Source organism: Mesocricetus auratus, unplaced genomic scaffold (assembly GCF_017639785.1).
Source record: "Mesocricetus auratus isolate SY011 unplaced genomic scaffold, BCM_Maur_2.0 Super-Scaffold_100003, whole genome shotgun sequence".
In the NCBI taxonomy this organism is placed as follows: domain Eukaryota; kingdom Metazoa; phylum Chordata; class Mammalia; order Rodentia; family Cricetidae; genus Mesocricetus; species Mesocricetus auratus.
In genome coordinates, this window is record NW_024429188.1 from 25,914,356 (window position 1) to 25,932,243 (window position 17,888).

At 40.1% G+C, this 17,888-nt stretch overlaps 1 pseudogene; it reads right to left on the bottom strand.

Moving 5' to 3' along the window:
* Nucleotides 1–3,432: 3,432 nt before the first annotated feature.
* Nucleotides 3,433–17,616, bottom strand: LOC101823175 (annotated as a pseudogene).
* Between the last annotated feature and the right edge of the window lie 272 nt (nucleotides 17,617–17,888).

The following is a 17,888-nucleotide window of genomic DNA, read 5'->3' on the forward strand; positions in this document are numbered from 1 at the left end:
TTGACCTTTTCTTTCCAAATTGTTTCCCCTTGATCTCCCTTTGTTGTCGTATGGCTCTGGCTACTACATCAAGTACAATATTGAAAAGGTATGGAGAGAGTGGACAGCCTTTTCTTGTTCCTGATTTTAGTGGAATTGTGTAGAGTTTTTGTCCATTTATTTTGATGTTGGCTGTTGGTTTGCTTTATATAACTTTTATTATCTTTAGGTATGTTCCTGTTATCCCAGATCTCTCCAAGATCTTTATCATGAAGGAGTGTTGGATTTTGTGACAGGCTTTTTCAGCATCTAGTGTGATGATCATATGATTTTTGTTTTTCAGCTTGTTTATACGGTGGGTTACATTGATGGATTTCCATATGTTGAACTATCCCTGGATCCCTGGGATTAAACCTACTTGATCATGGAGAATAATTGTTTTGATGTGTTCTTGGATCTGATTTGCCAGTATCTTACTGAGTATTTTTGCATCAATGTTCATGAGGGATATTGGTCTAAAGTTCTCTTTCTTAGTTGTGTCTTTGTGTGGCTTGGAGATCAAGGTTATTGAAGCCTCATAGAAAGAGTTTGGCAAAGACCCTTCTGCTTCTATTGTGTGGAATACTTTGAGAAGAATTGGTGTAAGCTGTTCTTTGAATTTCTGGAAGAATTCTGCACTGAGGCCATCTGGACCTGGACTTTTTTTGGTTGGGAGACTTTTGATGACTGCTTCTATTTCCATAGGGGTTATAGGTCTATTTAAATTGCTTATCTGTTCTTGATTTAGTTTTGGCAAGTGACAGATAGCTATCCAGGAAGTCGTCCATTTCATTTAAATTTTCGAATTTTGTGGAGTACAGGTTTTCAATGTATGACCTAATGATTCTCTGGATTTCCTCAGAGTCCGTTTTTATGTCCCCCTTTTCATTTTTGATTTTGTTAATTTGCATGCTCACACTCTGCTGTTTGGTAAGTTTGGACAAAGGTTTGTCTATCTTGTGGATTTTCTCAAAGAACCAACTCTTCGTTACATTGATTCTTTGTATTGTTTTCCTAATTTCTACTTTATTGACTTCAGCTGTCAATTTGAATATTTCCTGGTGTCTACTCATCCTGGGGAAGTTTGCTTCTTTGTGTTCTAGAGCTTTCAGCTGTGCTGTTAATTCTCTAGTATAACTGTTCTCCAGTTTCTTCATGTCAGCACTTATTGATATGAACTTCCCCCGTAGCACTGCTTTCAAAGTATCCCATAGTTTTGGGTATGTTGTGTCTTCATTCTCAATGAATACTAGGAAGTCTTTAATTTCTTTTTTTATTTCTTCTTTGACCCAGGAATGGCGCAGTTGCGGATTATTCAATTTCCATGAGTTTGTAGGTTTTCTGCAATTTGTGTTGTTGTTGAATTCTAATTTTAACTCATGGTTGCCTGATAAGATGCATGGAGTTTTTCTGCTGAGGTTTGATATGTTGCCAAGTATGTGGTTGATTTTTGAGAAGGTTCCATGTGGTGGTGAGAAGAAGGTATATTCTTTTTTATGTGGATGAAATATTCTATAGATGTCTGTTAATCCCATTTGGGTCATTACTTCTATTAAACCCTTTGCTTCTTTGTTGAATTTCTGTACAGTATTCCTGTCTAGTGGTGAGAGTGGGTTGTTGAAATCTCCCACTATATGTGTGGGGGGCATTATATGTGATTTATGTCTTAGCAATGTTTCTTTTATGAACGTGGTTGTCTTTGTATTTGGGGCATAATTGTTCAGGATAGAAATTTCATCTCGGTGGATTTCTCCTGTGATGAGTATGTAATGACCTCCTTCATCTTTTTTGACTGATTTCATTTTAAAGTCTAATTTGTTTGATATTAGGATTGCTACCACTGCGTGTTTCTTGGGTACATTTGATTGGAAAATTTTTCCCAACCTTTAACTCTCAGGTTATGTCTGTCTTTGAGCGTGAGGTGTGTTTCTTGTATGCAGCAGAAGAATGGGTTCTGTCTTTGAATCCATTCTGTTAGCCTGTGTCTTTTTATGGGTGAGTTAAGGCCATTAATATTGAGGGATATTAATGACCATTGATTTCTCATTCTTCTTTGATTTGGAATGGTTGTTGGTGGTGGAATTATGTGTGTAATTCCAACCTCTTTTCTCTTTTGGCTGTTGGTAAAGTGGGATTATCTAATGCCTATGTTTCTCTGGTTGTAGTTAACTTTCTTGGGTTGGAGTTTTCCTTCCAGAACTTTCTGTAGGGCTGGGTTAGTGGATATGTATTGCTTGAATCTAGTTTTTTCATGGAATATCTTGTTTTCTCCATCTATAGTGACTGAGAGCTTTGCCGGGTATAGTAGTCTTGGCTGGCATCCATGGTCTGTTAGTGTTGGTACAGTATGTATCCAGGACCTTCTGGCTTTCAGAGTTTCCACGGAGAAGTCAGGTGTAATTCTGATAGGTTTGCCTTTATATGTTACTTGGCCTTTTTCCTTAGCTGCTCTAAGTATTATTGGGTAAGCTTGGGTTCTTGATTATTATGTGGCAAGGGACCTTTTTGTGATCCAGTCTATTTGGTGTTCTGTCAGCTTCTTGTACCTTCATTGTCATGTCTTTCTTTTGGTTGGGAAAGTTTTCTTCTATGATCTTGTTGAATATGTTTTAGCCCCTTTGAGGTGGTTTTCTTCACCTTCTTCTCTACCTATTATTCTTAGGTTTGGTCTTTTCATAGTGTCCCATATTTCCTGGATATTTTGTGTTAGGGATTTGTTGGACTTAAGATTTTCTTTGGTTGGTGAATCCATTTCTCCTAGTGTATCTTCAACACCTGAGATTCTCTCTTCCACCTCCTGTATTCTGTCAGTAATGCTTGTATCGGTAGTACCTGACTGTTTGCCCAGCTTTTCTATTTCTAGCCTTTCTTCAGATTGTGTTTTTTATTGTGTCTATTTCAGTTTTCAACCCTTGTACTGTTTGAATTGTTTCTTGCAATTTTCAGTTTATCTTTTCGTCCATTTGTTGCATTTTATGAATTTCTTGGTTTGTTTTTTCGTCCATTTCTTTGAAGGATTTTTCTATATCCTCTTTTAGGGCCTCTATCATTTTCTACAAGTTGTTTTTAAGGTCCTTCTCTTCTGCATCATTTGCATTGGGATGTTGGAGTCTTGCTGGTGTGGAGTCTCTAGAATATGGCGGTGTCATATATGTTTTTCTTTTTTATGATACAGAATTGTTTTATTGCTGCTTTTTTATACAGAAAATTGAGAATGCAATGTGTAGCCAGAGGAACATTAAAAACACAGTGAATGAAGAGGTCAATACTGAAGACTTCAAATACAGTTCCTTGGTTCAGTAGATCCTTGAAACCAGCTTAGAGACTTACCAGAACCTGAATGTATCAGGAAGGCTAATGACTGAGGAAAACCCCAGATGGAGAGCACACAAATCTGGAAGTCATGTTCCCTATTTACTGCCAGCAAGGGCAAATTCTGGGCGCCAGGTCATAGACACAATGCACTCCACATTTATAACAGGTATTTGTAGCAAAAATGATCCTCTTGGGCTGCCTCTTGGCCCTGAGTGCATTCATAAGCTCAGGACAAAGGTGGAGGAACATTTCTGTGTCAATGTAACCAAATTATCATAGCATTCCAGAGGTGCAGGTTACTGTTCCCCATTCATCTTGCTCCAGTTGGCTGTGTGCAGCAAAAGGTCCTTCAGGATGGGCACAGAGGAGTCATTGTCATACAAGTTGACCTTGGTGAGCAGGGAGCACCGACTGAGGACAGGTATGAGCAAAGGCAGAGTGAGCTGTGCGTCCTCCATCCCACAACCTTGCAAGTCCAGGGACTGCAGTGTGCCACAGTGTCTAGCAGAAGTCGGAGAGGCATGGGATCTAAAGCCAATAACACCACACCTCTCATGTCTAGATGTTTGAGCTGACAGAGGTTGTGACAACAGGGGAAATAGTTCAAGTCCAACTCTGACAGAAGGTAGCCAGTGATGGAGGGAGTCTCCAAGGGGCTCCTCAGGTACCTGAGGACCTGTTTCACGTGGTCTCTCAGAAAGTATATGCCATTCAAGGAGAGATGCTGCAGACAGGGCAGTTTGGAGAACTGAGACACCAACTTCCTGACACACTTCTCTTTTCTGTCCACTGTCCTGTTGATGGTCCTGATAGTGTTCTTGTAGATGTGTGCCAGGGAAAGTTTGCGAAGACTTCTCATGTGGCCAAGGTAGGTTGCAAAAAGTGCCAGTGGACACGTCCCACCCCGTGCTCAGTTCCAGTTCCTCAATGTGCCGGGAATGGAAAACACTCAAGTTCTCCTTGATAGTGCACAGAAGCAGAGCACAGATCTTCATCCTCACACAGAAGAGCTGAAGGGAGCCTTTTCTCTGCTGGGCCCACTGCAAGAAATATGCTTTCTCTTCATCCAGTCGGAGTCTGAGGCAGAGGCCAGCTATGACCTTCAGATGCTGTCTCACTGTATATCTGGGAAGAACCTTCACTACTTGCTCCTCATCCCTGCTCTCTGGTGAGCAGTCTTCATCCTCTGTTCCAGTCCATATGGTCCAGAAGTCATGGTGCCCCTTCCTGAGATCCAGCTCCTTAATATTCTCCCTCCTGGGGTGAAACTTTCTTGCCAGCTGCATGTCTACTGCATCTAACACAGCCGGGAAGGTTTCCAAGTTGGGGGTCTTCATCAGTGCCCCCACAGGGAGGCAGGGGAAAGGCTTGGCAAAGGGTGAGCTGCTAGTTGTCCAGTTCTTTGATGGATCTGGGGTGAAGATTCATGGTTATGGGAAGGTGATGTAGCAGGCCTGTTGAGAAACTGGAATTCCAGAACCAATTGCCTCCTTCCTTCCAACGGCTGTAGATTCAATGACATCAAGTGTCAGGAATACTGGTTCAGCATGTTTCACTCAAAGTGGCTTGGATAGGCTCCCAAGGTTTCAGGTCTGTTTTGTCTCTGCTCCAGGCATCTCAACAAATGGTCTGGCAGTCATTGAGTTTCATTGTTTTCCTGAAAGAAAACACAAATATTCCCTCCACCCCAAATTGGGTCTTTTCCTCTGTCTAGTGCATGGATGTCTCCATCTGATCTGAGCAAAAGTTGCTCGAATTCTATCACATCAGAAATCTGTCTTCAGCAGATTGCTCACTGGCATCCACCTTTAAAAAATTTAAAATGAAGAGTACATGATTTATTGCATCGTGTGGAGACTAGGAATATCACTCCCCCCTCTTAATTCTTTGAAGTAGCTTTTTTTAAGTAGCTATGAGCATGCTCCACAACTCCTTGTCCTTTAGGTTTATAAGGAATACCTGGTTTTTGACCAGTTTTCTATTGAGTTCAAAATTGCTAAATGCCTTATTAGAATATCCAGATGCATTGTCTGTTCTTTATCACTTTTGGAACTCCAATGTAAGCAAAACATTTTTTAAACAATGACCTATCACATGCTTGGTGGTTTTTCCTGTTTGTGCAGTGGACGTCAAGAAACCTGAATAACTATCAACTGCCATGTGCACGTATTTTAACTTGCCAAATTCTGTAACATGAGTAACATCCATTTTCCATAAATGATTAGAAAGTAGGCCTCAAGGGTTCACTCCTAGATTAGGTACAGACAAATATTGTGGGCACACCTCACTGACAACTTTGACAAGCAGTCTCTCTAGTTAAACCAAATTGCTTCTTACACTTCTGCTATTTTGATGATGAAAGTTATGAGACTGCAGAGCTCTCTCTACCTGAGATAAATTGACCAATTTTTGTTAATCTATCTGTTGACTTGTTCCCTTTAGCCAGTGGGCTGGGAAGGCTTGAATGAACTCTTATATCACCCATAAGACGTGGCAATTTTCTTAGATGGATGGCATTTTGAATTTGCTCAAACAATATTTTAACCTGATTACTATTACTTCCAATGAACTGAACTGTCCCTATTATTTGAAAAGCTCTAAAGACATAGTGATTGTCAGTATACAAAGTAAATGAGTCATTTACTATAAACTGAAAAACCATTGCGACAGCTTGTAACTTGACTATCTGGAGCTGCAGTCAGAGTTGTCGGCTCCACATATTTCTTCCTATCTATAACGTAAGTTGCTCTTCCATTAGAACCATCAGTAAAGACTAAGATAGCACTTTTTTCATAATGGTACTGCAGTGTAGTGCTGCTTATTTTATTCAGTTGGAAAAAATCCAGAACTTACAGTCCTTTGAAGCTCATTTGTTTTTTACAGCCCATCTCCCCATGAGACCCACAGTCCTTAGAATGTTGTGTTGTCAGATTCTTCTCACACATTCTTTGCATTGTGAATGCATCTAATTCATTTTTTCTTTTTTTATTATTTATTTTTAAATTTAAATTTAGATTAGAAACAAGGTTACTTCACAAGTCAGTTCCAGGTCCCTCTCCATTTCCCTCCCCTCCTCCCGTGCCCTGCCCCAACCCCCTCAATATCCCCTCATTGCTTTTCTGTTGCTGGGTGTGTTTTTGTTTTGTCTCTTTCCCATCTCTTCTAGTGGGTGCAAAAAGAGCCCCGTACTGTTCTGGTGGTTAGGGGACCAGAGCTCCCTTTCAGTGGGTGCTAGCAAGTCCAATACTCTGGTGGTTCTTCGATTCCTCTTCCTAGTTCTGGTCCCGTGGATGGAGAAGCAAACCAGGAATCTGGGGTGCTTAGCCGCCCACCTGGTCCCCTGGTCTCTTTGGTGGAAGAGAAGACTTGAGATCTGGGGTGATCCTGCTGGAATGAGAAGCTCTGTGGCTGTCCCCAGTCACTGGCAGGCACACTTGGGATGCAGGGCCTTGTTTACTTGGATCTGCTTGTTTTCTGGTCTCACTGGTGGAAGACAAGACCTGGAATCTGGGGTGCTTGGCTCCCGCCGGGATGGGAAGCTCTGTGCAGTTCCCAGGCAATCCCCAGGCACTGGGGTTCTTAACTTTCTAATGTTGCAATCCTTTAATACATTTCCTCATGTGATGACCCACAACCATAACTTTATTTCTTTGCTCCTTCATAATTTTGCGACTGTTATGAATCATAATGTAAATATCTGATACATGAGCTCCAAGGGATTTGTAAACCACAGATTGAGACCAGTTTCCCTAGAGTATAGGGAGCCCATGGTAAAATGCTTAAGATCAGTAAATGCACAGAGTACACAGACTCTCACCTTCTGCCCAAGAGGTATGGGAATTTCTGAATGACCTTGCAAAGCCAGGAAACTTCCCCAATTATAAGGTGATTCATACCTGAATATTTTGATATTTCAACATGTTACAGGCCTCAGATTTTTCCCTTATTCCAAAGGGGCCTCTGATATCTCCTCTTTTGATTAACTTATGTCAGACTTTTCCTATCTGACCAAGGGTGCCTCGGAGTTATCACCTCTACCAAGGGGTACTCAGCGAGTTCCCTTATACTAAAGGGTCCTTACACAGTTCTTCTCTGCCTAAGATGTCATCAAAGCTCCCAGCTATGATCAGAGGTGAAGTTCTGCTTGCTCTAAAAGATAGCTCTGAGCAACACTTGGTCCATTGAAGAAGGTTCCAAGCCTATTGTGGAAGAAAATGAATGTGTAAGGTCTCCTTGATCCCAGATCTTTTCACTCTAGTCAAGGAGACCTCCAATCTACTCTGTCCCCAAAAAGCATTAGTCCTTTACCCATTTGTCTAATATGAACTAGGGCCTACACTTTTTACAAAGTGAACTTCTGTCCTCTTCTCTGTCCACAAGAGCGTTCATTTGTCTAAGACCCAATCCTTATCACTAATAGTCCATGAGATGGTCCCCTTTTGTCTACTGGATTTCAAAAGTGTCCTCTATGACAAAGGGGGTATATACATCTAAACCTTTTCAGAATGGGAGCCAAGGTCTTGCACCTCTGTCCAGGGGTCCCTTGGGAATATACTTTCAGCTCAAAAGTACCTCGGACTCTCCTCTTGTGTCTAAAGACACAAATTAATCTCTGAAAGGGGCACAGCAGAATTTCCACCTTTTCCCAAAAGGGCCCCCATCATTGTCTTTCTCTAGGGGTCTTAGGGCTCTTCCCAGGCCATGTGAATCCTCAGGCCTTCTCCTTTTTCCAAGGGACCTCAGATCTTTTATCTCTTGCCAGGGGAACTTCAAAACTTACCTCATGTCCAAAGAGGTCCAGTATGCCTTACCAAGATTCAGGATTAACTCCTATAACCAACAGGGGACAAGGATTTACTCTTTGTGACCACAAGATCTAGGGATACTCTTTTCTAATCAGCAGATCTTCAGCAACTCTGGTTTGATGTCTCCAGTGCTAAGTTAGCAAATGAAGTTCAGAATCCAGTAAGTCACCAGAAATGGAGTGGACCCTCATCCTTCATGTGTAGACTTGGGAAGCTGAGCATACCTGAAGAGGAGACATAGAGTACCATTCATTGTGTTGAAAGAATGCTTAGACAGGTGCATTCAACTTTCACCCCTGGATGCCTGGGATCTTTTACTCTATGTAAAAATTGAAGACTGATGTCCACTTAGTCAGAAATGACATGTCAAAGGCCATCTTTTATAGATTATTAAGGTCAGAGGAGAAAAGTTTGAAGCCACATTGGTCAGAGGGAGTAAGCCTGAGAGCACCTTGGTCAAAGGGCATAGGGCAGAGACTCTATCTTATTTTGGACAGAGGGAGAAGGCTGAAGCCTCTTTGATTTCAGATGACCTTCAAGGGAGTAATCCTGAGTCTAAGAACATCTGGGGAAATAGTATCTCCAAGTCCCCCTTAAGTAAATGGAAAGAGTGTGAGGCCCCATGATTCATTTATTTTCTTGGTCAGAGTGAATAGGTTTGAGTTCCCCATTGGTTTTAGTAAGAAGATCTGAGACCCATTAAGTCAATGAAGAATGGTATATAAGGTCTCTTTGGTTGAAGGAGAATGTCTGATGAGTCCCTCTAGAACAGAGGGGGCTATCTCAAGCTCCACTGGACAGGTGGGAAGGTTTGAGGCCTCATTTGTCAGAGGGGGTATGACAAAGACTGCCTGGAATAAGGGAAGGACTGATGTCCCTCTGAAACTCGTTTGGATAGAGAAGAGAAGGTCCAAGTCCCTCTTGGTAATGGGGGAAAGTTGAGTCCCCTGAGGAAAGGGAAAAGGACCGAGTTACTATTGGTCACAGGAGGTATATCTTGCACCCCAAGGATGAATGGGAAAATCTGAGTTCCTTTAGTTCTAGAAGGAAGGTCTTGGAACCTATACAGCTGATGCAAAAGATATATGGCCTTTTCAGTCAGCAGAGGTGAGGTCTGAGGTCCTGCTGATCATAAGAAGCAGGTCTCAGGTCTCAGACTTCTTGGGCATAGGAGCATGGTTAAGGTCCCTTTTGTAAGAGTTGGAAGGTTTGAGGTTTTCTAGGGCAAAGGGAAATGTTTTGGATCCTTATTGCTCTGTCCAGCTCTCCGTGTGACTTTGCACTCTCTGATATTTTCCCTTTTGCCCAACAGGCCCTCAGACATTCATCTTCTGTTCAGTGGGGTCTCAGATAATATTTGTCAAATGAAGAGACCTGAGATCTTCCCATCTGACCGAGTGAGCTTCAGATCTTGTACCACAAACACACACTAACTAATTGACTAATTGTGTAGACTGAAATCTACACATAGTGAATTTGGTTTGTGTGCTTAGGTCATGCACTTTGGCTTGGCTAATAGATATTTTCCAACTATTACATTGCTTTTTAATTTTTATTCTATTTGTCAGGGTAGTTTGCTTTCATACATATCTGTGCACCATGTGCATGCTTGGTGCCTGTGGAGCCAGAAGGTGTCATCAGATTCCCATGAGACTGGAGTCACAGATGGCTGTGAGCCACTGTGTGGGTGCTGGGAATCAAGGCCAGGTCCTCTGGAAGAACAGCCAGTACTCTTAAGTGCTGAACCATCTCTCCATCCCCCTTCCAATTTCCTTTGAATTGGTTCTCTAGACAGCTGGCTGGAGATCAGTCCAGGCCCTTTTGTAAGGACACCTGTGTTTTTTCATCTTGTATAATTCCAAAATGTTTTGACACACACATTTTCAAGTTCAATAAAATTGTCAGTCATGGACTTAAAAACACTTTAATCATACTTTCCATCCATTGAGGTAATTGTCCAATATTTTGATCTGATGATATAAATGAAAACTGAAAAAGAAATGAATTGCCAGACTGAAAATATGACTGCATAGATAGTAATCATACAAAGATCTTTACAGAATCTTTATTTGAATATTTGTTAAGTAAAATTTAAGCTACATTTATAACCCTCTTCCTTTGAGAAATAAAAGAAAATATTTGTCTATACCTAAAACCCTTCTCTGTGTTTCTCCTTGCAGTAGATGGAAGCTAACACTGATACCCGCAATTGGACAATGTGAAGACAGTGAGAGAATTGGAGCACTCAGTTCTCCATGGAATGTCAGCATTAAATCCTGCACTCAGGACTCAGGGAACTATGCAGAAAAGGAGGCAGAAAGACTAAAAACCAGAGGTTATGTATGACACCCAGGAAACAGTGCTTTCCAAACACAACAGGACTGAAGCACATATGAACTCACAGTGATTGTGGTAACAATACTATACAGGTTCAAGTCAGATGGGGTCCCAGCACTGAGAACAGTAAATGGACAAAGGGTCTCACCCCTAACCAAGAAGCTGCTTGCAATTGATACCTGAAGGAAAGTGGAAAATAAGATTTCTCCAATAGGGTATCACTATGTATACCGCCCACACATTGGGACAGACCCATATGTTTGTTTTATTTTGGCTTGGCATTTTTATCTTATTAGGTTTTTATTTGTTTGTTTTGGTTTTCATTTTTGTGAATTTTTAAAAATGGAGATAAATAACCTGTCTCATTCCCCTTCTCTGGGGTACAATGTGCTTCTCTCTTAGGGTTCTCCCTGTATCCCAGACTGTCTGGCAGTGGGATTATAGGTTGGCACTCCGCTGTTTCATGTCTAAAATCTATCTATGAGTGAGTACATACCATGTTTCTCTTTTTGTGATTGGGTTACCTCACTCAAGATGGTTTCTTCTAGTACCGTACATTTGCCTGCAAATTTTTCAGGATTCCACTGTTTTTTTTCTGAATAGTACTCCATTGTGTAAATGTACCACATTTTCTCTATCCATTCTTCAGCTGAGGGGCATCTAGGTTGCTTCCAAGTTCTGGCTATTACAAATAATGATGCTATGAACATAGTGGAACGTCTCCTTGTTATATAAATGTGATCTTTTGGGCATATGTCAAGAGTGAAACTGCTGGGTCTTGTGGTAGACTGATTCCCATTTTCCTGAGAAATCTCCATAATGATTTCCAAAGTGGCTGTACGAGTTGGTACTCCCATCAGCAGTGGAGGAATGTTCCCCATTCTCCACATCCTCTCCAGCATAAACTGTCATTGCTTGTTTTTTATTTTACTTATGATGGTGGAAGAGGAGGCAGGCACCCACAGCTAAACACTGAACTGAACTCCTGGAAAAGAGTTGCAGAGAAGGAGGAGCCATGAACAAAGGAGTCAAGACGAAGCAGGTGAAACCCATAGAAACAGCTGACCTGAACAAGGGGGAGCTCATGGACCCCATACTGATGGCTGAGAGGCCAACATGGAACTGATCCAGAACCCCTGAATATGGGTGTCAGTGAGGGGCCACAGAAATCTTTGGGGCCTCAGGTACTAGATCAGTATTTATCCCTGGCATCTGAATGGACTTTAGGAACCCATTCCACATGGAGGGATGCTCTCTCAGTCTGGACACATGGGGAAGGGTCTAGACCCTGTCATAGATGGTATGACAGACTTTGGAGATCCCCCAAGAAGGCCCTCACCCTCCCTGGGGATTGATATGGGAATTGGGTGGGGGATTGGGAAGGGGTGAAGGAAGAGGGGAGAGAGAGGGTGCTTGGATTGACATGTGAAGCAAGCTTGTTTCTATTTTAAATAAAAAAAGATGGAGAGAAACTACATAAAATTGGATGGATAGAGAGTAGGGAGGATATTGGAGGAGTAGGGGAAGGGAAATGTCATCAAAATATATTATACAAAAAAATTAAGAAAGAAAATCCCTGGAAAGACTTTGGACATTAAAGGAGTTTAATTTTATTTATTTGTTTCTCCAGAACAATTAAGTAATGTTTAAACAGTGTGACACAAGGTGGCAGTGTCCACCTGTAGTTCTTATATACACACAGGCACATTGAATACACCCAAAGACCCAAATCAGCCTTTCCACTGGATAACTAAGTTAGCCAAGGGGACCATTAAAATTTGTACTGGTAACAAGTATAAGATGGTTATATCAGAGGACTCTATACATGATTTAATTATGTAACCTATTTTTCCACTTAAAAATCATTCATATCTGTCTTTTCCTTATATACTGGAACAGATCCACTTGATTAGGAAGATTATATCTATTCTGACAAATACAAAAAATTAATTTTTAAAGAGTATTAAAATATTCAAATTAACATGGAATATTGGTGAATAATGGTTTTGTTCAATATTTTCTCTGTTTATATAATAAATTATTCCCTAGTATTCAAGCCCTACTGCCTGACAGGGATGAACAGAATATGCTAATAACATTCTCCATGAGAATCCACATGCTCACAAACAAACGACCACAGTGTTTTCAAACACATTCAAAAAATCTTGAGTATTCCCCTTTAGTGCTCTGAGAACACTATGGAAGAGGAGGCTGAAAGATTGTAAGAGCCAATAGATACAACAGGACAAAAACACATCTGAAATCACAGAGACTGAGACAAGATGAACAAGGCCTGCACAGTTCTGCACCAGATCAAGTCCTAGAGCTGAGAGGGGAAGTGGGCACACACTCCTATCCCTGACCCAGAATCTATTTCTAATTGATAACCACTTGCAAATGAAAACTAAGTTTTCTCCAAGGGAGTCTCACTAGGAAAACAAACTACTCTTAAGGGTTGGCACAGTAGTAGATGGCCAACATTTAAACAAACTCAACAACATCTTTGCAAGTTCCTTGTCTCTTAATGTCATGTCAGTGTTTTATAAAAATGTTTGTATTTTATTTCTATTTCTATAATTTTTTTGGTTTTTACGAGACAGGTTTTCTCTGTATTGTTTTGGAGACTGTCAGTCGGCCTCGAACTCACAGAGATCCGCCTGCCTCTGCTTCCCGAGTACTGGAATTAAAGGCGTGTGCCACCACCGCCCAGCTATTTCTATATTTTTATTATCCTGTCTCTCTCCCTCTTCCTCCCTCTCTCCTTGTCTCCCTCCCCTTCCAGGTCCTTTTGCACATATATTATGGCTCTAGTTTTGTGTTTTTATGGGATTACTGAGTGTGTTACAATGGACCTCTTTGAGTCTCTGCATATGTATCTATTTCTTGTGCCTTTTCTTGGGTTCTTTTCCTTCTGTTTTCTTTGGGGGTTGTGTGTTTTTCCTATTCTGATATGCTAGGTTTTACTTTATCTTGCCATATTATGTTGCATTTTATTGCATTATTATTCCTTAGAAGTGTATTTGTTTTCCAATGAGAGACAGAAAGGGGATGGATCCAGGTGGGAGGGGTGGTGAGGGATAATTGGGAGGAGTTGGAGAAGGAAAAGCATGATCATGCTATATAAGTAAAAGCTATTTTCAATAAAAGGAAAAATCCACACATGCAAATTTCATGATTTAATTTTTCTTTACAGCTGAACAGTATTCCATAGTGTGTGTTACCACATTTTCATGATCCATTTGATAGTTGAAGGCCATTGGGGTTACTTCCAATTCCATTTTATTATGAAGAGAATGTTATTATGGAGTAGAATGTCAAGTCCTTTGGGCATATGTCAAAGAGTGGTATATCTGAGTCATATGGTAGATTTATTTTTAGGTTTTTGATAGTTCTTCACACTGATACATCTACAGTGCACCTTAGGCTTGGTCTTGATAAAAGAGGGCACAGAAAGACTGTAGGATCCTGAGGAAAAGAAAGTTTTCTGTGAGACTTTGTTTCCTAGAAAAGTCACAGGAGATACATTTATGCAGAGTTATCAACATTGATACCTAAACAAGACTGATCCGGGATGACCCTGATAGACATGTTAGCCTGAAAAGGATAAATCTCTCAGAGCTCTACCACGAGACAAAAAATATAGACCTAAAGGTGAAGAGTGATGAGATTCAGAGAAATAGTCTTCCCCAGGTAAAAGCCCCCAAACTGGGTACACAATACCAAGTGGCCAGTTCTGATATCATGGACATACAAATAATATACATGTAACATAGACTGAGTAGGTTGTACTTAAATATTTAGCCATATATATGGGAAGGGTATGAGGGAGGAAAGAAAAGGAAGAAAATAATGTAATCATATATTAATTTCAAAAAATTCATAGTTTTAAAATAATAGAAAACATAAAATTTAATAAAAACTAGTAAGCCTGAGTTCAACTGTATGGGGGTATGCATGTATGTGATTCAACTACTTACCCTCTTAAAACAGTTAAAATTTTAACTACCTGGTTCTGTAGAATAAGTGAAGGACAGGATGAAATTGGCCGTATTTGTCCATTCAAGGCATTGCAAGAATTTCAGAAAACAAAAAAAATAATCACTGATGGGTCATTGGTGCTTGTGAATTCTTGATTTTTTCATACATTTGTTTATTTTGTGTATGAGTACAAGCATGCAGGAGGACAGCTTGGAAGAACACATGTGCCAATATGTATGGAAGTCAGAAGACAAATTGCGGGAGGTAATTCTTTCATTATGTGGAGCCTGGGAATGAAATTTAGGTCTTAAAGCTTGAAAATAAATATTTTTACTGACTAAGATATCTCCTGTATCTAGTGAATTCTAGTCACTTTTAAATGGGTATACAGTGTACCAGTCAGGAAGCTTCTAGATCTAGAGCCTTCTCTGTTCATTGCCATCACGCATAAAATGGAATACTGAGCCAATTCTTGTGCCCTGTTTGTACACTTTGTATCTAATATCTCTCACATAATAGATTGTATACTTCATTACCATCAAATAACAAAGAAACTACAAATTTAGCACACGCATCCCATTGTTTTCAGTACTTCATTTAGTCTCTAAAACAAACCTGTAAATTTTATTCTAATATTCTCATTTTACAATTAGTGACTTGACAGTTGGACTAGGATGATTGCAGAGCAGGTAATGAAATCCTTCACTTCAGGTTTCAATAGAGCTTTGTCTATGCTTACTTGAAAGTCATCATGGAAAGGGGCCATATTCTATTACACTTATTGGACTCTGTTATCAGAAGAAAATAAATCAAAGATGGCTACTCCTAACAAATTATCGGAATCCCTACAGTTCCTCTCTCAGGGTTCTGTTGACCTCAATGAATAGTTCATGGCACTTACATTCACTCTGGCCTGTTTCTGACAGAATGTTTTTTGAATCATTTTTCCCCTAAAATAAATTTGGTGTCCTAATTTCCTAGTTAGTGTATAGATTTTGGAAAGGAACTTATCACAAGACAGGGAGCACAAACATCTTTATGAACAAGAGGATCAATGTAAAGAGGTCAGAGGCCAGACAAGTCCCTTCTGCTCCTGCCAGTGAGGACTGAAACACAGAATGTTGAATGTAGAAAGGTGACAAGCCTGAAGAACCTAATTCTAGATGAGGCATCTTCTGTAGATGAGGCATCTTCTGAAGACTTCTTTTGTCTTGTGAGTTGACATTTTGTCATATTTAAAGCTTTATTTTTCCATTGATTTTTTCTTATTCTCATTTAAGTGAGCCTAAAGAATTTTTCAGAATCCATATACTATCAACTTATATTCAGTGATGAAGTAAAAATATTTGAGACTGACATCTTCCACTGTGTTTTGCCATGTTTTATTCTTTTTGTGTGTGCATGTGGGTGTGCATGTGTGAATGTGTGTTTGCATGTGTATAAAGGCCTGTGTGTGTGAGTGCACATGTTTGGAGACACAAGACTGATATCTTCATCAATTGCACTATATTCTATTCTGTGGGCAGGGTCTCTCATCAAACCAAGATGTCAGTGACACAACTAGTCTCCCTATTAAGTTTACTCCATGGATACCTTGTCTCTGCATTTCAAGATTGAAATTACATTGTCAGTCATGCTAACCTGACATTTGTGTTGGTCCTGGGTATCCAAACTTTAGTCTTCTTGCTTGCATAACAAGCACTTTAACCATGAGGCATTGCCCCGGAGCCACCATAGTATTTTAATCAATTAGCATTTTTATGGTAAACCAGGTATTTGGTGTCTTCTTTAGAATAAATAATCCAAGCATTGACCAAATGTTTGTCTAAAAACTGACAAATATTAGATGATATGCAATGTAGTATTGGAGTGGGGGGGTTTCTTTATATTCCAAATTTTCCATGGCATTTGGAATTTCCTCCAACAAACTTTCAGAGAAAACATTATCAGCATCCCATGACAATTGCCTTGATCTAAGATGTCATTATTTCTCATTTTAATATTGCTCATTTATTAGTATGAATCTTCTAACACTACCAAATTTCCAAACAGAAGGGGAAGGATGAATTTGTGCCATTTTTCTCATTTATCTATTTCAAAACAAATATCTGATTTCAAACTATGACCAGTGAAGCCTTGGGGTATAGTATATTGAATTCTTCCATACTTCAATATATTTTGAGCATGTGTGTATCTTTGGTATATTTCTATCATTTCTTCCCTGCTGCAGATGTGCACATGCATTGGATATTCTACTAGAGTTTTATATTGAGCCCCAACCATGAAAACTTTCAAGTACTTATGAATAGGTGGCACATTATCCTTCTGTTTTCTTCACTGGAAAAGCTTTACGTATTTCAGTTTGGGACTGAAATGTCCCCTGGAGGCTTATGTATTCGAGGTTTGATCCCCTTTTCTAGATTCATGACTGCTGCTGTAATAAAATATGCTGACAAAAGCAACTCTGGGGAGAAAAGGATTTATATCAGTTTACATTTCCAGGATTTGATCCAAGAATGTGTGGAAGTCAAGACAGGAGCTTTAAATGGATAGTCACGTTACAACCATTATCAAGAACAGAGAGAACCGAACATACGCATACTTGTTTACTTAGTTGTGTTTGGCTCAGTTTCTCCACTGTTATAGACTGCGTGAACCACTCACTGCCTAAGCAATGGTACTACCCAATATAGGCTGGGTCTTTTCACACTCATTAACTTAATTAAAACAATCCTACAGACATGCCCACAAGTCAAACAAATGTAAAAAAAATCTCCCTTTGTGACTCTCTAATCAGGTGATTCTTGGTTGTGCCAAGCTAACAAAGCTAACTGATAACTGAAACAGTCCTGCAGTATTCAGGGGTGGGGACTTTGAAGGTGACTGAGTCATAAGGGCTCTCACATCCATATTTATTGGTTCACAGGTGGATGATTTAGTGGAAGGTGATAAAAACATAGTAAGTGAAACTTAGCTATTGGGACCCTGAAAAGCTCTCTCTCTCTGTCTCTCTCTCTCTCTCTGTGTCTCTCTCTCTGTTTGTGTAGACATTATATATATGTGTGTGTGTATCGCTCTCCCTCCTCTCTCATCTCTCATCTCTCCTCTCTCCTCTCTTCTCTCTCCTCTTACCTATTTCTCTGTCCTTGACCCATGTCCTCATGTCACGATATCCTGCCTCACCATAAGTCACATTACACCAAAGCGAAGTTAGTATGGATGAAATTTCTGAAATTCCTCCAACTTTTTCAAGCACTTGTTTATAGTAAGAGGGGAGGAGTGATCATGGGGAAGATAAGCATGGGAAAAAAGTAGCAAACATGTCTAAAGATGCCTGTGTATTTCTGCCTCTGACATGTTGTTATTCTTAATTCTTGAACTTTTACTTCCTGCAGGGCTTCTTTTTTATCAACTGCCATACCACACACTGTGTGT